The sequence below is a fragment of the Typopeltis vanoorti genome, chromosome 3 (assembly GCF_054136105.1).
Source record: "Typopeltis vanoorti isolate ZY-2024b chromosome 3, IOZ_Tvanoo_1.0, whole genome shotgun sequence".
NCBI classification, from domain to species: Eukaryota; Metazoa; Arthropoda; class Arachnida; order Uropygi; family Thelyphonidae; genus Typopeltis; species Typopeltis vanoorti.
The window spans coordinates 164,063,515-164,091,231 of NC_143551.1; the positions used below are offsets into that span (position 1 = coordinate 164,063,515).

The following is a 27,717-nucleotide window of genomic DNA, read 5'->3' on the forward strand; positions in this document are numbered from 1 at the left end:
TTATAACAAACCTCTGAAGTCTGGTCTGGCGCAGCACAGTATTGACTCTACTCATAGTATCCAGTGGGATAAAGCAGTTCTCCTCCATAGATGCAGATTCAAATAGGAATGCTTATTCAAAGAAAGTTGTGAAACTATCTTACACTGACCGAATTTAAATAGAAATGACTGTATGTCTCTCTCAAAGATCTGGGAGACTCTTATCTTATGTAAAAAAACCATTTATCTTAATAGATTAAATTTGTTATTTCTACTATTTCCTAGCACGCGGTAACAATTGTATTTTAATAGGTGATCCACCGAACGTTTTGCTTGTATTCCATTCCTATTACTGTTACAGACACTGATGATGTACTATTAATTTTAGTACGAAATATCTGTCCTTTTATTAATTAAAGATATCACCGTGGTTTTTACGTGTTACTTTATTATTTAATTACTATGCCACAGGTTCCACTAAAAATCAGTACATGTCATGTACATTCTCCTTTATACCTCCCTTTCCTGGATTATATTATAACAGCAGTTACATATTTTGACCTTTTTTATATATATACAGGGTGTTCGGGATAAATTTGACATATTTATAATTAATTATATTTTTCCGTAAGTTACATGTATTAACACACACTTCTCTTCATTTAAAAGGTTGGACCCTTCTTCATTCATATACAAGATGTCAGAAAGGATGGATAGCTGGAACCCACCTGAATCATGGAAGAGAATAACTTGTATCATGATGATTCGTGCCGGCCATCAAAATAAGGATATTTCGACTGCTGCCCAATGCTCCCTGAATACAGTAAAAACAATCAGGCATGAACTAGAGACTTGCAATGGTGACTACGAGGATGTAGCAAGAAGAAAGATCCCTAGCAGACGATCTGATTGCGTTCGTACAGCAGAATTCCTCGCAAATCTGCAGGAACAGATGTTGAAGAACCCTGGCATTGGAATTCGGGCTTTGTCACGTGAAATGAATGTTGCAGCCTCTACTATGAAGCTTGCACTCAATGAAGACCTCCGCTACTACTCATACAAGCGCCGCAAAGGTCAGCTGCTTACAGAAAAGGCCCGTGAAAAACGTTTGATAAACGCGAAGAAACTTCTAAGCAGAGTGAAACATCCTGCGGAACCACAAACAATCTGGTTCTTTTCCGATGAGAAAAACTTTTGCCAGGATCAAAAACACAACACGCAGAATAACAGATGGCTTGCATACAGTACAAAGGACATTCCTCGTGTAATGCAGACTAAATTTCCCCAAACTGTGATGGTTTTCGGATGTGTATCCTGAAGGCAATGTGATGCCTCCGCATTTTTTCCAAGAGGGCCTCAGGTTGACTTCAGATGGCTACGTGGAGTTGCTAAACACTGTAGTCAAGCCCTGGATAACAAGGGTAGCCAATGGTAGGCCGTATGTATGGCAGCAGGATTCGGCCCCTTGCCACACCTCTGGGAAAAGTCAAAAATGGTTGTCTGAAAATTTCTACGACTTCACCAGTCCAAATGTTTGGCCTCCAAACTCCCCAGACCTTAACCCCATGGATTATTTTGTATGGGGCGCAGTTGAAAAAGACACCAATCGCACTTCCAGTAATACAAAAGCCCAGTTAATGGATAAAATTAAAACAGTTTTTGCGGCCCTTCCCAGGGAGACTGTAGCATCAGCTTGTTCGAGGTTCCGAAGCAGAATTGAAGCTGTGATCGATGCTAATGGTGGTTATTTTGAGTAAATCTTGTTGATAGTATTGTAATTAACTCTGCCTGTAATGTTTTTTGTCAATTCATTAAATTTAATAGATACAAAGAAGATTTTCTTTTTCCTTACGAAACTGTCAAATTTATCCCAAACACCCTGTATATATATATATATATATATATATATATATATATATATATATAAAATATACATATATATATATATATATATATACACTAAAAGTTGAAAAGACCTATAGCAGATCAGTGCATGTGGGCAAGAGGATAAGAAGAAAGGAGGAATCTATTTACATTTTGTTTGAATAACTAAAAGTTCTATTCTTTGGAGAAGATAGAGGGGGGGGGGGGCTGTTTCAAAGAACAAAAGCAGATAGAATGAAAGAGGAAGCAGCAGAGTTGGTTTGGTGAGTTTAAAGATGGATTAGTAATGCCTCTTGTTCTAATGATTTTGGAGGAAAGTAGAGGAATAATAGTGGTCAGTTCAGCAGAGCACTATCCATGAAAGTATCTGTAGAAGAGGCACAAAGCAAAAACTGAACACGAGTGAGAGAGGGATTGAAGAGGATATGAGGGAGAGGGGGGGATCATTAATTAGCCTGACTGCCCTCTTCTAGATGCGATCAAGCAATCTTAAAGAGGATGTTGGTGCACCACCTCAAATATAGGAGCAATATTCCATAGTTTGGCAGATTTGGGATTTGCATAGTTAGCTGGTGTGAAGTAGTGTTTTGTGCAAAAAAAATATGCGATTTTTTTTTTTTTTTTTTTTTTTTTTTTTGCGACTGCAGAAGCTGTAGTTGAAATTTATTTGTGCCAGGACAGGTGGTCCAAGGTGTAGGTCAGTCCAAGAAAGGAAATCTGATCGTGTTTGGAAATATGTGGGTATTGTTGAAGGGATGTAAGCTCTTTCTTCTGAGAGATCAGACAGGACTAACATTTGGAGGCAGTGAAGTTTATAAGGTTACTCTGATCTCCTGGCTATATCCCAGTGGGATAAGGACAACCTTTTGCTGCCTCTGTCGTGACGTGTTCTCTTGACGTTCGAATCCGCCATCTTGCTAAAAGTCACTTTCATAAAATAAAGGAAAACTAATTGCAAATTAATCACAGATCTAAGGGTAGAGAAATTTCTATTATACTGTGCCACTCTATCCTTAGATAAGTCAATATGAATTAGTAGGATCAATTCAAAATTAGTTAGCAGTCTTTTCATTCATTCAGGCCGAAGTATTTATTTTCTTTCTGGAATTCCCGCTAGATCCGAGTTTTTGTGAACGGTGCAGTAAAAAGAAATTCAGGCAAACACAATATTTGAATTAACAAACAAAACATTTAATATATGGTTATATAACAAATACACGTATTCCACTTTTAAATATGACAACTCAGTCAAGCTAGTACATCAGGTCAAGTCATTCACAATAAATCAATCTTCCAAACTTTCACATACAAATTCACAGTTTCAGAATCACAAAGTTTCCTTACTCAATTTATTACAATAGAAATTCTTAATTAATCAGTTTCCTTGTATCTCTCAACTACACCCTACGATTGACTCATAACAGGCACTAACCACGGCAGATATCATTTCAATGTCTATATTTTCAACTCTCAGCCTCGATGGTATGCTACAGTTAATGTTAGAAACAGCGCAACGGAACTAATACTTAAATCTTCATACACTGAAATAAACTAATATGACTGTCCTTACCAGAAATAATCTTCAGTACTTCCAATATTTTGTGAGCACACTTTCAAATTGTATTTATCACACTTGCGAAACACTAAATAACTAAAACATTACTAATCGCGCTTTAAAAACCCTAGATAACAACTATAAGGTATATTAATTATTCTTATTTTTCATTCATCAACTAGTTTAACTCCGTACAATTCCTTTTCATGGTAGTACAGAAATAAGTCGTAATTGTAGACTGACTGGATTTATTCAGAATTCTTCGTTGAATGTCCAGTTCTCTAATTATCCGATTACGGCAATAATTTCCTTTCATTACTACGGCTGATTTTGCTTTCAGCCAACTATAAGATTCACTTATATAAAAAAAAATATCTACTCAACTCCTATCCTTAGGAATCTTTTAATTACTTCTCTTTTTTAGTTTACTTCCTTGCTACCTTATAGTTCCAAAGTTCCGTTCCGACTCCCTCTTTCTACTACGTATCTATTTTCTCTTCTTATTCTCTCCTCGCTCCCTTCACACGCGCTCGTTTATTTCCACGCGTCTCTATGACAACCGATAGACGTAAACATTCTCGCGAATGTTACATTAGGTTATATAACTACATTGAGTTATTACATAACGTTAAACCTTCACAAAAAGAATAAATAGAATATTTGCGTCTCAATAAATGCGTAGTTAAATTACGAACATAAGATTTTATAATATTGATATAACAATAAATAAAATAGCTTAATAATAATTAATACAGAATCTATTTACCATTAAAACATTTCTTTGATTAAGCAATTAAATATTTGACATAATTAAGGTAGTTATATGATATCAATTACAATTTATGTTATTTACATCAAATAATATTTACAAATATAGTTCTTGTGACGGAAAGTCATGTTGGATTCTGAATCAAACAACATTTATTCTATTTTCTACATAATTAGAATCCAACAAAGGCTTACTCTTCCTTTGAAAAATTTTTCCTTAAAGAAAAATTTTTCACTCTAAACCTTTAGGTGGTGGAATCAGATTTCTACTACTCCTTTTTTTTTTTTTTTGTCTTATGTTATACCTTGTTTGGATGAAACTCCGTCCTGTGTTTTCTACAACGCATGTACTATCTTCTACAACTTCTCTGTCTTTACTTAGATTCTTACTGTCATTACATTTGACTGTAGTATATCTTCTACTTTGGTGATTGATTCTTCTGGTTTTCCTTCTGTAATTATTTAAGTCCTTATAATTGTCTCCTCTTCTCATATTCTTAGTTCTGATATGCAAAGCTGATACCTCAGTAAAATTAATCTCAGCTGGTAATTGATTCTCAGTACAAATTTCTTGCTCAGAATCAGATACTTGAAGTTTTGATGTCAAGTCAGTGTCAAGTTGAATAACAGGCTGATCAAATATAGTAGGTCTTAAATCAGTATTTTTCATAGCTTGTTTGTCTATAGATGATTGCATCTTATCAGGTTGTTGTTCTTGATTAGGCACACAAAATCTTCTTGTTAGTTGCCTTGTTCCTGTGCACTCAGAGTTATTGTTTCTTTTAACACGTATTCTTCTATTCAATATGGATATTTGACCTGTGGAAAAGTCACAAGAGAAGTGATGCTTCTCCATAAAATTTGTTCCTAATATTATGTGAGCATTTAAGCTAGGAGAGAAAGGGACTATCAATAGATCTTGATATACACAGAGGTTGATGTCAGGTACATAAATTTGTGCACGAACATTTTCATATGCTGTAGATCGCGAATTAGAAAGAGTGGAAATTCTTACAGGTCTCCTTAAATTGGTGACATCCTTCCATAATCTATCTCTTAACTTTAGGAAATAATGCTTACTGATGATTGAGGCATTACAACCTGTGTCAAATAGAATGTTACAATTATGACCTTTGACACATCCTGTAACCTTCATCATTAACTCTCTTGATCTAGGGAAATTTTGAGCTTTATTATATGTTCTGTGAGAAATATGTCCAAAATTAGAGTTCCTTCTGCTGTTAGAGTAGTTTCTTTTATTAAAGTAGCAATTCCTGGCGATGTGACCAATCTTGTTGCAATTAAAACATTTAGGAGGATCTCCATCATCTCTGAGAAATTTTCTCCTTGTCTGTGGTTGAGGATCAATGGGAATTTTCTGTCGAACATTCTCCAGGGCTTCCACTACTCTATCCAATTTAGCCAATATTGGTTTATTTTGCTTCTCAACCTCCAGTTTGACAACTTTACTAATATGTTCTACTGTGGGATTGAAATTTTCCTAAAATCCTACAGTCATTTCTGTCAATTTTTTCATTACTTCATCTAATTTATTCTTCATTGGCTGTTGCAATTTTTCTACTTCCTGGTGAACAATGTCTTTTACTTCCTTAAATAATTTCTTGTTGGTTTGTTCTTTTGTGTCGGACATACAGTTTTGATCAATAGGATTCTTTCTAATGATTTTCCTTTCATCTTCTTTCTTTCTGCTCTCTTCTGAGGAATTATTTACTCCTATGGAACAATCAGTTGTTTCTACTATGTTTACAAGGCCAATATTAGATGAAAGGCAAAGGTCTCCAATCATCTGTTCCTTTTCCTTGACAGCTATAAGACATTCCTCTAGTGAGGTTATCTTCTTCTTATAGGCTGTCTCCCTCAGTTCTTGTCTGACACCTTGTCTAAATTGTTGATAAACTGCCCAATCCAAATGAGGTTTGTCTTCATTGGATACATTTAAACTTTCAGAGAGAGTTAGTAATCGATTGTAGAAGTCACTAACACATTCTTTGTCCTTTTGTATAATCCTCTGTAGCTTCCACAAATTTGGTCCAACACTCCTCCGTTTACAAAACTGAGATAGCAAGACTTCCTTAAACTTCTTGTATTCAAATGTTTCCTTAAGTACAGGAGATGAAAAAAAATATGTCTTAGCTTTACCAATTAGTTTGTTTCTAAGTAATACCAACAATTGAAAGTCTGTCCAACCTGCTGTTTCTCTGAGTTTCTCAATATAAGTAAAAAAAGATAACACATCATCAGAGTCTTCTCCTGAAAATTGGGGAACTACCTGTTGGGGATTCACACTTCTAAAAATTTCACTGTCTTCCATCTCTGAATTTGAAGTAACAGCCATTGTGATAAATGGAGTATTAATTTAATATAATATAATCCTTTAATTTCAAAAAAAAAACTTTATCTTTGCCTGATTTCTGATTACAACCAGTTCATTGTGATTTATTCAATTTACTTTCTAAATTTTCAGGGAGCAATTCCACAATTATTATTACCAAGTTAAATTAAATCTGTTAATTTACAGCTGTTAAATTACTTTCTATCAATTAAATCACATCCTGTCGGCTGCGCCATTTTGTCGTGACGTGTTCTCTTGACGTTCGAATCTGCCATCTTGCTAAAAGTCACTTTCATAAAATAAAGGAAAACTAATTGCAAATTAATCACAGATCTAAGGGTAGAGAAATTTCTATTATACTGCGCCACTCTATCCTTAGATAAGTCAATATGAATTAGTAGGATCAATTCAAAATTAGTTAGCAGTCTTTTCATTCATTCAGGCCGAAGTATTTATTTTCTTTCTGGGATTCCCGCTAGATCCGAATTTTTGTGAATGGTGCAGTAAAAAAGAAATTCAGGCAAACACAATATTTGAATTAACAAACAAAACATTTAATATATGGTTATATAACAAATACATGTATTCCACTTTTACATATGACAACTCAGTCAAGTTAGTACATCAGGTCAAGTCATTCACAATAAATCAATCTTCCAAACTTTCACATACAAATTCACAGTTTCAGAATCACAAAGTTTCCTTACTCAATTTATTACAATAGAAATTCTTAATTAATCAGTTTCCTTGTATCTCTCAACTACACTCTACGATTGACTCATAACAGGCACTAACCACGGCAGATATCATTTCAATGTCTATATTTTCAACTCTCAGCCTCGATGGTATGCTACAGTTAATGTTAGAAACAGCGCAACGGAACTAATACTTAAATCTTCATACACTGAAATAAACTAATATGACTGTCCTTACCAGAAATAATCTTCAGTACTTCCAATATTTTGTGAGCACACTTTCAAATTGTATTTATCACACTTGCGAAACACTAAATAACTAAAACATTACTAATCGCGCTTTAAAAACCCTAGATAACAACTATAAGGTATATTAATTATTCTTATTTTTCATTCATCAACTAGTTTAACTCCGTACAATTCCTTTTCATGGTAGTACAGAAATAAGTCGTAATTGTAGACTGACTGGATTTATTCAGAATTCTTCGTTGAATGTCCAGTTCTCTAATTATCCGATTACGGCAATAATTTCCTTTTATTACTACGGCTGATTTTGCTTGCAGCCAACTATAAGATTCACTTATATAAAAAAAAATATCTACTCAACTCCTATCCTTAGGAATCTTTTAATTACTTCTCGTTTTTAGTTTACTTCCTTGCTACCTTATAGTTCCAAAGTTCCGTTCCGACTCCCTCTTTCTACTACGTATCTATTTTCTCTTCTTATTCTCTCCTCGCTCCCTTCACACGCGCTCGTTTATTTCCACGCGTCTCTATGACAACTGATAGACGTAAACATTCTCGCGAATGTTACATTAGGTTATATAACTACATTGAGTTATTACATAACGTTAAACCTTCACAAAAAGAATAAATAGAATATTTGCGTCTCAATAAATGCGTAGTTAAATTACGAACATAAGATTTTATAATATTGATATAACAATAAATAAAATAGCTTAATAATAATTAATACAGAATCTATTTACCATTAAAACATTTCTTTGATTAAGCAATTAAATATTTGACATAATTAAGGTAGTTATATGATATCAATTACAATTTATGTTATTTACATCAAATAATATTTACAAATATAGTTCTTGTGACGGAAAGTCATGTTGGATTCTGAATCAAACAACATTTATTCTATTTTCTACATAATTAGAATCCAACACCTCCAACTGGTCATGGTGGATCTTGAGGACTTTAATACTCAAGCACTGCAAGGTTTTATGGAATGTACAGATGCTTTGGATATCAGGAAAACTAGAACTACTTCACGAGGAAATGAAGAGATATCGGGATGATATATTAGGACTGGTGGAGATGCAGTGGACATCATCAGGAGAGATAAATGGATGTGAAGTCATATGGTCATGGCACATGAAGCCAGGAGTTAGCTTCCTTCTTAAAAAAAGAGCTAGAGAGAGGCACTGTTAGGATACAAACCAGTCAATGAACAAATCATAGTAGCAAGATTTCAAGCAAAACCATTTAACATATCAATAATCCAGATATATGCACCCACATCTGACAGCACAGATGAGGATATTGACCTATTTTACAAAGATCTGACAGAAACAATAGAAACAATACCAAAGCAAGATGTACTCATTATTGAAGGAGATTGGAATGCCAAAGTCGGAATAGATAATGATGGTTGGGAAAGCATAATGGGAAAATATGGTTTCGGACAAACAAATGAACGAGGCGAAAAAATGTTAGAATTTGCTGTTGACCACAAGATGATGATCTGTAACACAAATTCCACCAAACGGACTGTAGAAAACGGACATGGCGATCAAATGATGGGAAAACCAAGAACATGATTGATATGATTACAATTAAAAGAAGATGAATAACATCAGTACAACAGTGTTGAACTTTTCAAGGAGCAGATATAGACTCGGATCATAGTTAGTGATTGCAAACATCAAGTTGAAATTAAAAAGAAAATATAAACCCCATCAGAAACGAAGAGATACAGCAAGAATAAGTGAAGTAGAAATAGGAAGAAAGTACAGAACAGTGTTAGAAGAAAAACTTAAAAGTGCGGACAAAGAAAAAAAAATTTGAATCTGAGAGTGAAAGCAGTAATGAAGGCGATAGAAGCTGCAGTTGAAGAAATAGTACCAGAAGAAGAGAAGATCAAGAAGAAGAAGTCGATTAGACAAGAAACACTGGAGTTAATACAGGAGAAAAGAATGTTGAAGATAAGAAAGGGCAACCAAAACAGACCACAATTAAAGATGAAAAAGCCAAATATTGATGAGTAAAGGATAAAATTGTACAGCAGTGGACAAGATACTGTAGTGAGTTGTATGAAGAAAAACTAGATTTAGATAGTGTTGTAAACTGACTGAAGAATTGAAGCAGATATCACCACCATGTAATGAGTATGATACAGACATTTTAAGAGGAGAGGTAGAAAAAGCAATAGAACGGCTAAAATGCAACAAGAGTCCTGGTAATGATAACATCACTGGAGAAATGATTAAATATGGTGGTGAAAGTATGATTACAGAAATGCACCAACTATGTAATATGGTATGGAAAGATGAGAAAATGCCAGAGGAGTGGGTGAAGTCGATATTAGTGACATTATACAAGAAAGGAAATAAGTTAGAATGTAAAAATTATAGAATAATTGCCTTCACAAGTCATCTTGGAAAGGTGGTGGTGATGATGATACTGACAGAAAGATCGAGAACACAATTGGAAGCATACCTTGCAGAAGAGCAAGCAGGATTTAGGAAAGACAGAACTATAATTGAACAGATTTGACAATGTGGTTAATATCAGAGACAGCTAGGAGAAAAAATAAAAATATATATACTTGCTTTCTTGATTTTAAGAAGGCATTTGATAACATTGACCAAAAAGTGACATTAGCAGTGCTAGAATCCTGTGGAATTGACAGAAAACTAAACTAATAGTCATATTAAAAGATGTTTATAAGAATGCAGTGGCAGCAGTTAGAATATATGAAGATTTGTGAAAATGGTTTAGAACAAACAGAGGTACCAGACAGTGAGGCCCAATATCACCAAGCATTTTCATTGCACATTTAGAAAGAACAATGGACAAATTGAAGGAAGATGCAAAAGGAATATCAGTACACGGGATGAGAATTAACAATCTGAGATTCACAGATGACAATGTTATTATTTGAAGAAGACAAAAGAAAACTACAAGAAACACTGAAGCTGTTAAATGAGGAAGGGAAGGGATTTGGATTTGTTATGGACTTGAAAAAAAAAAGACAATGGTATTTGGTGAGAAGAACATGAAACAGAAGGTACAAGTGGATGGAATTGATGTAGAACAATTCACATATTTGGGAAGTACAACAACATATGACTTGGACTGTCAAAAAGAAATAAAGATCAGGATTGTAAAGGGAAGAACAAATCTGAAGACCATAGATAACATCTGGAAAAGTAAAGCATGCAAGTGAAATTAAGAGTACTAGAAACATGCATCTTTAGCGGTGTACTGTATGGATTTGAAATGTGGATAATAAATAAGGAATCAAGAAAAAATATTTTGGCATTTGAAAGAACTTGTTATAGGAAGATTCTAAGAATAGGACGGGCAGTGAGCCCATGGTTCGTGATGATGATGATGACTACAAGGTTTATGAAATGAAAAGAAGGAAGCCGATGAGACCTAGATGACACCTATCTCACACCAGATAGCCTCAAATGAACTGCCCTCTGTATCTCTGTCCCGCAGTGTGCTTCTACATGAGTAGAAGCACATTGGGGGACAGACATTGACAAACCCTTCCCGTTCCCCCATCCTGTTCCTTGTGTGTTCTCTGAAGATATATCCTTTGCATTCTATTCTTGTGACTATATCATCCTTGATCAACCAAGTCTCACTAATGCTTATGACTTTTGGCCAAGTTGAACTAAACCATTGCCAAAAACTCCTGATCCTTATTTTGAACACCTCCCTCTGGTATTAATATATATAAACTGCAATGCTCTTAATCCCACAACCTCTACACCTTTTTTGCTTATCCCAGTAAAGTTAAAAACTCAGGCTACAGTCAGCATCGTGTGACCATTGTCCCACTAACTAGCCTCTGGGTTGCTTGGACTCCTGCTCACCTGCTTCCCCTGTTTAAGAAAAAAGCTTCTAGTTTCTCTAACTCTACAGTTCCAAACTCTTATTGAACAACTCTTTCTCACAACAGCTCCTGACCCCCACATCCATTCGGATGCAAGCCATCCACTTTATATAAATCATTTCTTCCATCCAACTCACTCCGCACACGTAGGCTGTAAATATTGCAGCCTACTTGTGATTGTATTAAGAATAAGAGACTGTAGGGTGGAGTTTAGTTCCCTTTATAAAGAAGTCAGATCTGCAGCTGCACCATATTTTCATTCGATTGTTTTTGCTACCATTGGAAACATATCAAAATCAGTTTTCTTTGTGCAAAAATGTGTTCATTGAGTTTCCTTTAATGGCAATATGTTATAAATCTGTGGCATTTCAAAATTTATTTTTTATCCTTTGGGATTCCAATTCCAATTCCAATTCCAAAATTAAAAAATTTTACTGCTGCACAAAATGAAATTTTTGATATTTGCATTACGTGTTAAAAAGTATGTTTAATTATCATAAACTCTTGTTTATCTATATATGGAAGTCTCGATTAACTGACTTTAAAATTCAGTGCATATAAACTTTCCACAGAGACTTGAATGAGAACTAAATCAAAAATGTATTAAATATTTTAAGAATATTCACCATATAACTGAGAAGTTCCAGTCAGTCAAAGTCCTATAGCAGGTTGGACAGCAAGTCATTAGCCATAAAAGTGTATCTCTAGTGAGCTGCAAAAAATTTTCGAATAAAAAAAGCTGCACTAATTAGAATTAAAGGGAAGTGAAAGAATGAGTATAAATAAACTGGAAAATTAATAATGAAAATTTAATTTATTCTAAGTCATGACAAAACATAAAATAATAGTATAATGATTATGACAACTCAAAAAAAAAGAATATTTTTATTATATTAATAATTACAATATATAGCATTTAAACCAAATTAAACTGAAATTAAAATATTATTTGAATAAATCAGATATTTATACACCCTAAAAAATTATAAACTCTGATTAATAACCATCACAAAAATTTACAGAGCCTCCTATTAGTTTGAAAGTTTTTTGTGCTTGTGTTGAAATAAAATACTTCTATGTTTGGGGGGAGGGGAAATGCCTATATTTTGAGGAATTTTTTAATGCCAATGACAATATTTTGGGGATAGATTATAATATTTTGGAGTAAAAAAAAAAAAAAAATATATATATATTATGCGAATTCATTTTACTTGGTTGGAATATTATTGAAAAGCTTTAATGACTGTTACCGAGAGATAAAAAGATATATTTAAAAAGATGCTACTAGTTTACTAGTTTCAAGCGTAGTGAAGCAAGTTTTACAAAACTTGCTTCACTACGCTTCCAAAACTTCGTTCATTACTTAGCAAACATAAACAGAAACATCTTCCTACTCAGTTTCCAGGAGTGTACAAGATTTTGTGTGATTGTGGAAAGCCATACTATGGGCAGACTGCCAAATCCATCCTACGTTTGGATGAACACCGTAGAGATATCTCCTATAACAGGACTAGAGCTAGCGCTCTCTCTCTAGCCATGTTCTCTTTACAGCTAACTCAGACGAAGGCCGCCAACACATTGTAAACTGGACTCAAACTTCTAACATCCATGTGTGCTACGATGAACTCGAAAGAAAGATTGTCGAATCCAGGGAAATTTCTCTAGATTCCTCTCATATGAACAACAGCTTGAGTTACAATCTCTCTGATGCACACGTTGCTTCTGTTCAGTACTGGCGCTCGCGATAGCGCGTAGTATACGTTTGTTTGGAACTCATACTTGCATTTGTTTTTCAAACACACTACTGTCTTTTTATACTTGTTCTGTTATTACAATTTTAAGTTTCTGCAATTTTTTTTTTATATTTCTTTGATTGTGATACCTGAGGATGTTGATCTATTCAACGAAACTAGTAAACTAGTAGTATCTTTTTAAATATATCTTGTCATCTTTTTATCTCTCGGTAACAGTCATTAAAGCTTTTCAGTATATATATATATATATATATATATATACACACACACACACACACACACACATACTTGCATAATATAGTAATTTTAAGTAATTTAATTGTAGTATTTTTTTTCCAACACTTGACGTTTCTTGTTAACCAGCTTGCCAAATTTTGGACTCAACAGCCTTCATTATGGCAGAAAGATTGACATCAGTTAGTCCTGATCTGTTGGCTCTTTTGTTACCTTTCATATGAATAGGTGCTTCTAAAATAAATAACAGAGAATATTTGCTGCAAACCCTTTTATTTCCAGATATTTTTGACCTAAATAAGTGTATATTTTTGCAACACCGACTTCTTGGTATTTCTCTTTTAGAATGGAATCATTTTGAAAAACAATAAGTTCTATTTGAATACAAATAGGAGCTTTTCCGAAATTAAAGGGAAAAAGGACCTGTAAAAAGTGAAACACTTCTTTCTCCTTAAAATCTTTAAATCGCCTATCAAATTCTTCTTTAATCCTTTCTAGTTTGGGACAATATTGAGAGTTTGGAATTTAATTTTTTCTGCACACTACCTGCAGTGTGCTATAAATTAACAATAAAAGAATAAATATAGTTTACGATTGATTAGGATCGGATCTAACATTGAAATTGCAATATAAATTTTTATTATGGCAATTATATTATAGCAGATCATTGCATCCATAATGTAACTATAAATGTCGTAGTATGAAAACAAATAAATTTTTTTTTTTTATTATAAACTTTTTATAATAAATTTCTGTTGTATTATAAAAAGCGACCATCCTTTTCTTATATCTTTTCTTGAGGTGTTGCGGGCCGCAAGAAATTGCTTTGTGAGCCACATTATGCCTGCAGGCCACCAGTTTGACACCCCTGTCCAATAGTCTTAATACTATTATACTCTAGAAAATTAATTATTAGCATACCTTTTTGCTATGGTGTTTTGCAGCACATTATCAAAAAATGTTTTAGAAGTACAAATAGCTTTGGTAGAAGTTTTGTATCGTTATTTATGCAAATTCACTTAAATCGTATCTATCAAACTTACTATGCAGTTGCTCTAAGTACTGGCCTGGATTTTTGGTCCTATCTCCTTTTTAGGCATAAACACATTTATATTTTTTTAATGACTGCGCCAGTCTAACCCCTATAATAATAAAATGCATTATTCAGGGAGACAATTCCAATAACCCAAATATATAACTACCTGCTAACTCCTTCAGTCAGTCGTGGCAAGATCTCTCAACTTAACCTTACCCTCCCGCGACAGGTTTGTAATTTTAGAGTGGCGAGTTGACGCTCTCAGTCAGGCAAGACTCAAATTGAGGTAAAAAAAATACATATTTATTTTACAACTTTAAATACACTATACACTTATATAAGTTCACTCTTGCTAAGATTACAATCATACATAAAAGCTAAGTTAGGAAACTTGATTCTTTCAAGGGCTGTCTAATGCATGCAAAATATGATATATCTAGTAAATTGCTAAACTTAATCTTCATTAACACAATTCACTCATCTAACAGTTCCCTTCTGGGGACACTAAGTTAAATTATCATTAATTTTTGGCTCATAATTCCTCTCTCTACAATTCTGTTAAACTCTTTTAAACAATCTCGATATCTGGCTATAGCCTACTGGAACAATCACTTAAGAGTTCACTAGTTAATATTGTCCTGACATTTCATACTACTTGCATCTAAATTTCTTCATACACACAGGCTCCCAAAATATAAATAACAAATGTTTGCATTACCTTCATTCGATTACGGAATGGGTCTGCTGGTTAATACTGTTGTGGAAGTACCCGAGGTTCGATTCCATGTTTGGATTATGCGCGGCGTTAAATTCCTGCTAAGCGGCTATCCTCTATCCGCTCAATGGCTACTTTTGTCATCTGAGGACTTTATGGGAACATCTGCGACAGCACCTGCTTGTAATGAAAGTGTTAGCTGCATCGCGCTGGAATTCCGTCCGTAATTTCATGGACTGCCCGATTCAAACTTCCTGCTGCCACGCATCCTCGCCCGCTGTTCTGCCTGTAACGACCTCACGACCTCAAAAGAAAAAAAAGCCTTGTTCCTCCTCCTGCAATCACTTATCATTCATCACATAGTGCCCCCCCCCTATTTCCTCCTGAAACTCCTGTTTCAGGAGCTTCAGGAGGAAATGCTTCCGGTGCTATGCTAGTCTCGATCTCCGATGATGTCAGCACTTTTTCTGTGGTAGGAATCACGGAACCGTTATTATGCAGCCTCACTTACACTAACACGTACCAAACCTTTGGACCCACTCTTACACTTTGTTTAGTGGAATATTCAAGTTAATTTCTGCTGCACTGTATAATACTAAATTTTGATTAATAATTAATTTAAAAAAATTCTAAATAACATAATATAATTCCAGTCTGTTATACTTCTTTTCAATTTTATAAACTGATACATTCTTAGTGTTATATTTCATTATGTTATAATTTCACACCTTTGACACAATATTATTTGATTTTGACTAAATGCAAGTACTTTTTACTATTAAATATTCAGTTTGCTGAGTTTTGCTTGTTGAAATCTGAATGATTTGCTGAAACGAAGTAACAAGACCATTCAGAGTTCAACAAAAAGGACCTGTAAAAAGTGAAAACACTTCTTGCTCCTTAAAATCTTTAAATTGCCTATCAAATCCTTTCTAGTTTGGGACAATATTGAGACTTTGGAATTTAATTTTTTCTGCGCGCTACCTGCAGTGTGCTATAAATTAACAATGAAAGAATAAATATAGTTTACGATTGATTAGAATCAGATCTAACGTTGAAATTGCGATATAAATTTTTATTGCAATTATATTATAGCAGGTCATTGCATCCATAATGTAACTATAAATGTCATATGAAAACAAATAAATCGATATTTCTGTTTTATTATAAAAAGCGACCATCCTTTTCTTATATCTTTTCTTGAGGCATTGTGGGCTGCAAGAAATTGCTTTGTGAGCCACATTAGGCATGCGGGCCGCCAGTTTGACACCCCCTGTCCAATAGCCTTAATGCTATTATACTCTAGAAAATTCATTGTTAGCATACCTTTTTGCTATGGTGTTTTACAGCACATTATCCAAAAATGTTTTAGAAGTGCAAATAGCTTTGGTAGAAGTTTATTAAATAAAAAGAATATGAGTACAGTGATTTGACATTGTTCAGTATTTTGATGATTTCTCATTTAGGCTTTATTTTTGAATAGTTTAATCAGATGAAGTTTTATTATGCTCTTTCATTTTAAAAAAATGTCCTTAATTCCCACTCAGGATAAACATAAATTGCATAACTCTCATCAGGTACAGATATCCCTTGCTTAATGCGGGATTTGATTAACGCTGCGAAATTAATTGCGGCAATCCCTTGATATACACAGCAAGAGTTTTGATTAACGCGCCTTTAACCTGCGGAGCTCGCAGCTGATCTGACAGATACATGCGAAATGTTTAACATAAATATTCTTACACAATTCAGTGTATAGCTTGGAGGTCATGAGTAGCTGTGCATTCATATGTTACGAGTGATATTCCGCACTGTTTTTTGCTGTCAGTTTGGTTTAACACATATTATATAAAGGTTTGTGATATTTGACAGTAAATTGTATCTGAGAGATACCGCAACCTCCAATGTTAGTACAGTATGGTTTAGTTGTCATTGTTTTTTTATTCTTTGTTCAATAATTTCTAGATTATAACTGAAAATAAATAAACCATCATGTATTACTGAAATAGAGAGCCAAAGGCATATTTATCATACATCTCCTCTAGGAGATGTGCTTTACATTATGGAAAATACTAAGGAAAGTGATCTGGAGCTTACTCCACTTTTACTATGAGTTGCTCATAAGGTTGCTTATGCTTGCATTCGCTGAAACTTTTTGGTTTCTATATATGAAACCTTTTAGTTTCTACAAGAGTTTCGGCACGAAACTCTTGTAGAAATGACTCTTGTGTTCAAATGACTCTTGATAACTTCTTTTGATAAAAAAAATTGTAGTAAATAATGTAGGTACAAGTATTTATTAAACATTTACTTTGCATTCATGTTTTATCTTTCCTAAAAGAGTACCATATAAAATGAATTATTAATGCAGTAATCAATCATGGACGAATTGTAATTTTTACCATTGATTATTGGATTTGATTAATGCGATTTTGATATATGCGGTAGCATCGAGGGTTTAATTAACCGTGTTAATCGAGGATACCTGTACTTTGTCTTTCTGCTTGACTTTTTTGTGGAGAACCAGGAACTTTGAAATATCAGATTTGTGAGTGTAGTATAGTATAGTACAGTACACATGTCATTGTACAACACTGAACTGATTGTGATGGTTGATCATATCTCATTTTGCTCTCACTTTCATAAACCTTGATATCTTTTGATGCAAACATCAGTTTTTGCTTACCCTGAAGAAAATCGATATTTTATCCTTCATCTAAATGTTTATTGATTTTTTGAACTTTTTTTTTTTTTTATTGATTAAATTCTGTAATCCTCAATAGATATAACACTAGGTGTGCCCCTCAAATATTGGGAATTTTTGATTAACCAGGCTAAAGTTTTGTATGAGTTAAAGAAACAAGAATATATTGTATTAATAAACTTGATTATGCTCATTGTTTAACTTTTTTGCATTATTCATTGCATCATTTCCAGACTAATGTGTAGAAAATATGCTTTGTTTTTTTTATATGCTTATCAATTGGGATTGATGGACTAATCTGTGAGTATACGTGATATATATACTTTTAATATGTATTATATTTTTATACATATTTTTGGGGTTGCTTAAGTATTTTTATTTTTAAGTTAAACAACTGGAAGAAGATCTCTGTGTGACTTATAAGCAATGTGGAGAACTGATGGGAACTTCTTACCCAGTGTCGTGAAGTCCATGGATCCCAGCACTTTCCCATGGCACTCCATTAGTAGATATCTGCTTAAGTACTCGATTAAGGACACCATGGTGATTTGGGATTTAGCCATCCAAATTGTATTGACCCAACATTACATACACATTAAAATGGTACAACTTGATAATGTATCATGCTGATTGAGACATCATTAAATGAAACAAGGCTGTACTCTTTCATAAGAGAATCAAAACTTCAGAACTTGTCCTTCAACCTGTCTTGTATTCCTTGGTTTCTCTCCTCCACTTTCTTCCCCCCCCCCCCCACAAAAAAAACCAACCAACCAAATCTTAGCTTCTATTCATGTTCACTCAGTACATGTACAAAATCCCACAACTTAGTCATCATGCCATTTGTCATCCTTGCTCTCCTTAACATGCTGTTGTTTTTTTAGCTTTCATCATCTCTCATGTTGGAGGCTTAATGGATTGTATACAGCACTCAGAAAGGATTAAAAACAGAATTTAATTCTGCCTATATTTCTTCTCAGTCAATGAGACATCTTCAGGGATTACAAAAAAACAAAACAAAAAAAACTAATGTAACATAAAAACAAATCACAAATAATACTAAGCCCAACCACGTGGGAGACACTAAAGTCCTATCTAGGTGGAGCACCCTCTAAGGGCAGTTGTAGGTGGCCTGGAATGTAAAGTGGGACCTCTGTTGATAAGCATTTCCCAAATCTTAGAAAGCTTAATGCAACCATATTTGTTAAGATTTGGTTGATTCCTGAGAGCTGCTGCTGATTTTAAGAATAGTCTTTCTCTTTTGAATTTGCTGTGGTGGAGCATGGTGGTTTTTTTTCCATGAGATCCTGTGGGTTGTATCCAAGACATGGTCAGCCAGGCCTGACTGACCATAGTCGTGCTTGCAGATGTATGACTTATGTTCCTCCAGGCGGAGTAGCTGATCTGCCTGTCTGTCCAAAGTACGCCAGTTTACAGGAACAGGATACTTTATAGACTCCAGACACTGAGAGAGGAAGGAGCTGATCTTCTGTAGGGCAGATGAGGGTAGCAAGTTTGCGGTGGGGCTTAAATGCTGTGTGTAGGTTGTATTTTTTTTTAAAATCTTGGCTATCTTTTCCGATGTGCCATGGATGTAGGGTATGGGGATGGCATTTCTAAACTCTTTTTGAAGAGAAGACCGGGGAATGGGGGAGGAACTGATTATTTTTCTAATGCTGTGATCACTGCAGCCATTGGAGAGGAAAGTGTTGTGTATGTGGTGAGGGGGTTCCACTGGAACAAAGATTGTGGGCTCTCTTGGTAAGAGTTTTAATGATGCCATATTGTTGCGAGGGGTGGTGGTGGTGGGAGCGTTTGTGGATGTATCTGCCTGTGTGCGTGGGTTTTCTATATACCGTGAAGGAAAGTGTACCGTTGGGGAGGCGTGTAACTAAGGTGTCTAGGAAGGGTAAGCAATTGTTCTTTTCCTTTTCCATCGTGAACTGGATTCTTGGTGTGAGATGACTGAAGAAGGCTTCTAATGTGTCTGGGCCATGAGGCCAAATAGAGAACACATCGTCTACATATCTTAGCCAGATGGAAGGTTTGAGAGGGGCCGAGTTTATGGTTCATTTTTCAAAATCTTCCATATAAAAATTGGCAAGGGGGTGAGAAGGGGGGGAACCCATGGTAGTTCCTTCTATCTGCTAATAGATTTTGTTCTTCCAAGAAAAATAACCAGAATAGATGGCAAAGGAAAAGAGATCTAAAATGTCAGAAGGAAAAACGTTTTTTAAGAGTGTTAAGGTAGCAATTAATGGAATATTAGTAAACAATGAGGAGATGTCAAAGCTTACCAATATATATGTTATTTAAGGTTAAATTTTCTATGATAGTTTTGAAATGGGTAGAGTTTTTTATATAGGATGTGGAAAGTCCAGTGAGGGGGGGGGGGGGCAGTCAGAGAGTTGGCCAGCTGTTTTGACAGTTTGTAGCAAGATACGTTAGTGGGGAATTGGATTTGTGGACTTTTTTTGAAAACCGTATATTCGGGGGGGGGGGACAGAAAGGTTCGAGTTTTTTCGTGATTTCCAGGGACTAGGAAGACACTTTTTTAAGTAAGTTTTTTAACTTGTGTTTTTGTGGCGTCATGTTCTAGTGGGGTGTAGGTAGAGCGATCTCGGAGGATAATCTCCATTTTTCAATTGTATTCCATGGCATTAAGAACGACTGTGGCATTACCCTTATCAAGTCTGGTGATAACGATATTTTTTTCTTTTCATAATTTCATGAGAGCAGTGCATTGGGAGGATGATAAATTACTTTTAGGAGGCGAAGACTGGGCAAGGATGTTAGCGGCGTCAAGTCTGATGTTGTTTGCTATCTCCGGCATGTCTCCCACATGATTGAGCTTAGTATTGTTTGTGATTTGTTTTTATGTTACATTAGTTGTTTTTTTTTGTAATCCCTGAAGATGTCTCATTGACTGAGACGAAACATAGGAAGAATTAAATTCTGTTTTTAATCCTTTCTGAGTGATGTACACAGTCCATTAAGTCTCCAGCATGATGGTCTCACAGCACTTAAGCCTCTACACATGGTTTCATCATCTCATTAATACTGATTGTATCAGAATGCAAAAATCAGGAAGAATTAAATAGGTTTGTATCATATATACATTGGCTGGATTACTGCTTTAGAGCATAGTTTTGCACTTAGCAGTATACACAGGAGTGCAAGTCTGATATTAATATACTCTGTTATTTTGGTAGTGGAGATATTCTGATAGCAATGAAGGATCTGAGGTCTCCATGGAACACAGCACAAGAGTGGGAAAAATTATATATTACATTTCTAATGAGATTTAGTGATAAAGAGACTGGAAAGATCCAAGATAAGTAACTAAGGCTTGACTCTGGACTTTAGTTATGGTAGCTGAAGATTATGGTTTGCAGAGCTTAGTATAGTAAAGATATTTAAGTTGGTGAATGACTTTACAGAATAATATAAAAGAAATTATTCATGGAATAGAGGTGGGGAAGGAAAGGAAAAGTCATCCTGGAAATTGTATAATACAATATTCACTAGAATGAAGAATAATGTTTTACACAAAGATTGGCAAGCAAGTGAAGTGTGCACTACCAAAAGAAGTTGTAAAGGTAGAAACTATAAATGTGTTTAAGGTACTTTATGGATAAAAGTTACAGACAGATGGAAAGTTGAAAGCCATCTTCTCTTAGTTATTATTATTAACAGTCTCTGTGGAGGTCTATTAATAATCATACAGAAAGAAATATTTTATATTCTTTTTTTAAGCTTCAAATGAAACTTATTTGTTGTCTTGACCTAGTTGTAAATAATCTCTTAAACTTCACATAATGAGAATGCTTATTCTAAAACATATTTTACTAAATATGTGGCACTTGAAAGCACACCTTAGCTTTCCTTGAGTTACCAGCAAATTGCAACTAACTGTTGACTACTTACAAGGCCCCGCTAAAATCCTCTACCATCAGTACCATTCCAAAGGAAATTAAGTCTATCAAATCTACTGTAAGAACTATTCCTTTGATCTTTACAAGATTTCTACATATTATTATTAAAAAAAAAAATAAAAAATAGCATTATTATTATTATTAGTCAAAATAATTTTTTTTAACAATATGAAAAAGAACATTACTGAAGTTCCTAAAAACTTCAGAAAATCATTTTAGAGCATTATCATATTATATTCAGAAGAATTTCATTATCAGAAACATAAAATACTTTTTTGCACATTTCTTTATATTTTTCAGTAACAAACTTAATGCAGTTCATTTTAAAAGGTGCATATTTTTGTTTTGAACTTGAATTTAAAATTAAAAAAAAAATAAAGGTGAAGAAATGAAAATAATTATTTGCACTTATTGTGCCCCTGGAAAACATCTGTCAGGTTTCCTAGACAGTTGCCATATCAGTATTGGAAGTAGACAGAATGATATATCCAAATACCATATCTTATGTGGTATTTTTCTATATTTTGTTCTGGGAGATTAAAAAAAAAAAAAAACTACAAGTACACCACTGATTTTCTGGCATCCTTGGTTCTCAAATCTTGTCAAAACCCTTTTTCCAAACCAACAGAAGTCATATAATAATAATGATTAATCAGTGCACTTTTGATCCTCTAATTATCCCTCTACCATGTCTTTAAACTACAAACTAAATATTAAATGTGAATTAAGTGATTAAAGGAAATTCATTAGTATAAGCGATACAAGTTTAGTATCAATGTGAAAGTATTAAATACAAATTAAAATTATATTAAATGATTTAATGAAATACATAGTACACATAGAAATGATAGTTTTATTAGTACAGTACAATAAAAATGAAAACAGGTTTATTGATTGCTGTACTTACAAAGAATGTTACAATTAGCACTCTCTTAATAATAAATTTAGTTTAATCCTTTATCCAAGTGTGAGCAAACAAAGTTTGCACCTGAAAGTATCTTCAGGACTGGGGTAAGATGGTACAACACAGGGCAACTCGTTGCAAAGGTGGAGCAAGATAACATCACTCCTATCTCAGTATCTCCCATAATGCAAAACGCATCTCCTTGCGGATATGTATAATGTTATGCATTAAGGGAAGGGCCATGACCCAGACTAGTTTCGACCTTTATTGAGGTCTCTTCAGTGGGAGCCAGGCCCAAGTGGAGATACCAGGCAGAAGCATTAGCAAGGTCATCTCCTCCTATAGGAGTTGCCAAACGGTGTGCCACCTTTTTATTAAATTACTCTGGATTTAGAGAAAGATGTTGAAAGTTTATTTTTCACTTGGTTAGACTATAATAAATTTAGTTTTAGCACATAAATTTAGCACTCTCTTAAAGTGTCAGTTTAGAATTTTACTAGGATTGTAGAGATAATCACAGAGGTCTGGAAGTTTATGGTTGCCTAATTATCATCTATTTCATAGCTAATTGATTCATCATTGATCTCTGATGTTGCATAGAGAACATTTTTGAAATGAAGTTGTTTAATGTGCTTTGATATATCTCTTCGTAATTTTTCATACATCAAATGAAATTTCATTATTTCTTGTTCTGTCAAGAAGGTGCATTGCTCTAGCTTTTTTATTAATTGACTTGTCAACACAATTAACTGATCAATAGCACTAACAAAGGATTAAATGTATGACTTTAAATTTTTTTAGGAAATGACAACTTATGCTAAAATATTAATTAAAAAACTTTAATCAGTATCTTCCTATATTTCAGCAATGTTACATTGCCATCTTCTGGGAACATAAAACTATGATATGTACATGCAGGCACTAACAATGAGCAAATGAGGCTGAAGATGGCAACTGGCATTGGTCCTAGAGTCCTAAAGGTTCCCCCCCCCCCCCTTAGCAGGCTAAATTGGGTTGTCTTGGCTGATGTTGTAAGGATTCAAGCTTCCCAAATTTGGGGCAGTCTCATGCACCCAAATTTGTTGAGATTTGGGAAGTTTTTAGAGCTGAGGCTGATTCCAAGAACAATCTTTTATATTTATATTTGCTACAGTGTAGTAAAGTGGCTTTCTTCCATCGTATTCTGTGGTGGGTATCTAGTGCATGGTCCACAAGTCCTAAGTGGCTGTATTGGTGAAACCAGATGTAGTCTTGTGTTTGGATATCCTGATATTAGCTGTCCTGCCTGTTTGGCAGTAGGACAGTTTACAGCTGCAAGGGACCTGATATACACCAGGTAGGTCTAGGGTAAGTGGCTGGTCTTTGGTGGAGCAGATAAGGGATGCCAATTTCTTATGTGGTTTGTAACAGGTAGTCAGGTCATATTTTTTTAGGATTTTTGTGAGCTTTTCAGACGTGCCCCGGATATAAGGAATGGTGATAGATTTAGTGTAATCTCTGTTAGGAAGGGGGGGGGGAAGATAACTGGTTTTAATATTTTCTGGATTTTTTGGGGGTTGTAGCCATTGGCTAAGAAGGTGTTAAGGATGTGGTTAAGTTCAGTAATTAGGGCAGTGTTGTCTGAACAGATTAATCTAGCCCTGTTATATAGGTTTTGGAAGATTATTTTTGCAACGAGTTGCCCTGGTGTTGTACCACCTTACCCCAGTCCTGAAGATATTTTCAGGCGCAAACTTTGTTTGCTCACACTTGGATAAAGGATTAAACTAAATTTATTAAACCTGTTATATAGGGTTTTTATAATCCCATATTGTTGTTGGGAGGGGTGATTGTTGGTAAATGTATCTACCTGTATGGGTCGGTTTTCTGTAAACAGAGAAGGCCAGGGATCCATCAGGCTGGCGTGTAATCAGAGTGTCTAGAGAAGGGAGAGTTGTTGTTTTCTTTTTCCGAGGTTAACTGGATTCTGGGGCGTTGATTGTTTAAGTGTGTTAGGAAGTTGAGTGTGTCTAAGCCATGTGGCCAAATAGAGAACACATCATCCACGTAGCAAAGCCAGACAGTTGGTTTTTGTGGGCTGAGTTTAAGACTTTTTCTTCAAAAGTCTCCATAAAGAATTTTGCTGGGTGGGGGAGAGTGGAGAATCCATGGCGGTACCTTCTGTCTGTTTGTAGAATTTTCCCTGCCAAACGAAATAGCCTGAGTCCATGGCGAACTGAAATAGGGCTGAGATATCAGGAGGAAATTTGGCTTGGATGAGATCTAAGATATCTTTGAGTGGGACATTTGTGAATAAGGAGGAGATATCAAAACTGACCATTATGTCAGTGTATTGGAGTGAGAGGTTCTCTATACTGGCTTTAAAGTGGGCTGAGTTTTTAATGTGTGATGATGGGAGAATCAATGCCATCCACAATGGGGTGTAATGGCATATTCTGCTTATGGGTTTTTGGTAGTCCAGATATTTGGGGGGGGGGGGCCTAGAGTTAAAAGGTTTTAGTTTGCTCAATACTTCCTCAACACTCAACTATTTTAAGAAGCCTTTGGAATGTTCTGATTTGGGAGCTGGTAGCATCATATTCTATGGGCAGGTAGGGAGAACGAGCTAACAGTAAAGTTGAAAGCTTGCCTGTGTAGTCCATTTAGTTGGGAACTACAGTGGCATTTCTCTTATCCGCTTTGGTGATTACTGTTTTGTTGCTTCATTTCTCATAGAGCTTTCAGTTTTTCTTTGGATAGGTTGGTTTTTGGTGGTTTAACTTTGGTATGAACTCTGGTTACATCAAGTCTGATATTGTTAGCAATATGGATAGGCAGGTTGCGGATACTGTGTTCTACTTTTTATCATTATTTCTTCAGATGGTATTGTTTTCGGTGCTATGGCGAAGTTGTGGCCATGTGCGAGTGTGCTGAGAGATTCAGGCTTCAGGTTAATGGAAGAAAGGTTAACCTGGTGTTAGTAAGGTGGGGTATCACAGACCCCAAAGATTTTAAATTGACTATAACTTTTAACCCATGGCAGTGAGTCATGCCTCAGTATAGCTTTCCCCTCCCGTAACCCACTACTCGACGCCATAGATGCTCAAATGTGTGTTTGTTCTCTCGATCATATAATTTCAAGGTGCTCCGACTGTGCAGTTACAGAACATGAAAATTTTTAGTTAGTGATATTGGAATCTCAAGGCTAAATGTTTACTATTGTATTAGCTTCTTATGATGTACATTACATGTTCCTTTTGTAAACCAATAACAAAGTTCCTATAAAAATACTGATTTATTTAGTTTGTTCATTATATAAGCTAGGAAGAGTATTATTCAAAATTAAGTGGATATTGAATACCACATTATTTCTTAGCCGAATAAGAAACTCAAAGATAGGAAATCTAATCTAAGAGTTTCATGCCGAATATAGAAAACTATATAAATATAAATAACGATCGGCGAGTCCAAGTGTAAGCCAACACCTGGTAGTGCAATGCTAGGGTGACTCGTAGTAAAGGTAGAGTATGCTCCGATCATTGTACTTAGTATTTTCCCATAATGTAAAATATAGCTCCTAGGAGATGTATTACTGTTCTACATTATGAGAGAAGGTCACTACCAGACCAGTTTCAACCTTTTTTGAGGTATCATCAGTGAGTAGGTAGACCTAGATGTAATACTGAGGTTAATTTTGAATAATTTTACTTTGAATCGAATTTTTTTGTGAGGTCAGGAAGTCGGAAAGAAACTTTTTTTAGGTAGGCTTTTTAATTTATTGATTTGCAATTTAGTGGGATCATAATCTAAAATCTATAGGTGGAACAGTCTAAGAATGATGTCCATTTTCATATTGTATTCACTGGCATTGAGGATAATGGTAGCACTTTCCTTGTTAGACCTGGTGATGACTATGCTGTTATCTTTATGTCATTTATTAAGGACATTGAGCTGGCAGGAAGATAGATTTCTTTTAGGAGGCAAAAATCTAGAAAGTGAACTGGTAACATGAAGCCTAATGTTATTAGTTATCTCAGAAGCTAAGTTATGGATACCGCATTCAGTGTTGAACATTATTTCTAGTGCCGGTACAGATTGAGGTGCAACGTCAAAATTGTGACTGAGACTTAGGACACTAACGGAAGCTTCGTTAACCCTTTTTAACGATAAGTTAACTACAGTATGAAGAGGTTGAACTTGAGGAACGGATTTAGAATTCAAAAGTTTGTTGTACTTAATGATGTGTTTATTTTTTATTTTCAAGAATTCTTTTTGAGCTGATGGTTCTTAAATATTATAGAGAATAGTGTAGAGTTCTGTGTTGAGAATTGCTGAGAGCTCAGACTGTAATGACCTGGTGATGGCTACTTTGGTAGCAGTGAGAATTGTGTGTATATAGCTGCAATCTGTTTTACAAGCAGAGCAAAACAGGCACACTTGTAGATATGGAGGACTTTTTTTGAATATGAACTTGATTTTTAATTTAATGCAAAATAGGTAAAATTACAGTATCCTGACATCTTTTAAGAATGTCCAGCCAGTTTAATTGTTTGAAGTTTCAGCTTACCATAGTGTTTTGCTTTGCATGCTATATTTTCACCATGAATGATCAATATCCATGTGTTAAGGCTTAAATGCTGTGTGAAACTCATGTTAAAACTGTAAATGACATGAAATATTGGAGGTATTAAATCCTGTTTTTAATATTTCTTAGTGCTGTTTCACTCCATTAAACTTTTAACTGTCAGCACTTAAGTCTTAACACGTGGAAAGTAAGTTTTCATCGACGTCTATTTCATTTTCATAATTATTATCAGCATAACTATTACTGTTTTTCACAGGTTTCAAAACAATATCTATAATTTCAAGTGGACAACAGGTGGCTCTTCAATGTTCATCCACTCAGGCCAGATTTTCCTCATTAAGCACACTTGCAGCAAGTCCAGTAATACTTTTTGTATACTCAAGTAACTCATGAATGTCTTTGTATAATGTATCTTTGATGCATTAAATCCTGTAAAGCCATTATCACCATTTTCATCACAAGAATTAACAAATGTCAGTACAGGTCACAACTTATCATT

General features: G+C 34.7%; 1 protein-coding gene across 1 annotated transcript in view; it reads left to right on the forward strand.

Moving 5' to 3' along the window:
* fbp (fructose-1,6-bisphosphatase) overlaps positions 1–27,717 on the forward strand; it is a 116,889-nt gene that overhangs the window by 53,521 nt on the left and 35,651 nt on the right. The window lies entirely within an intron of this gene.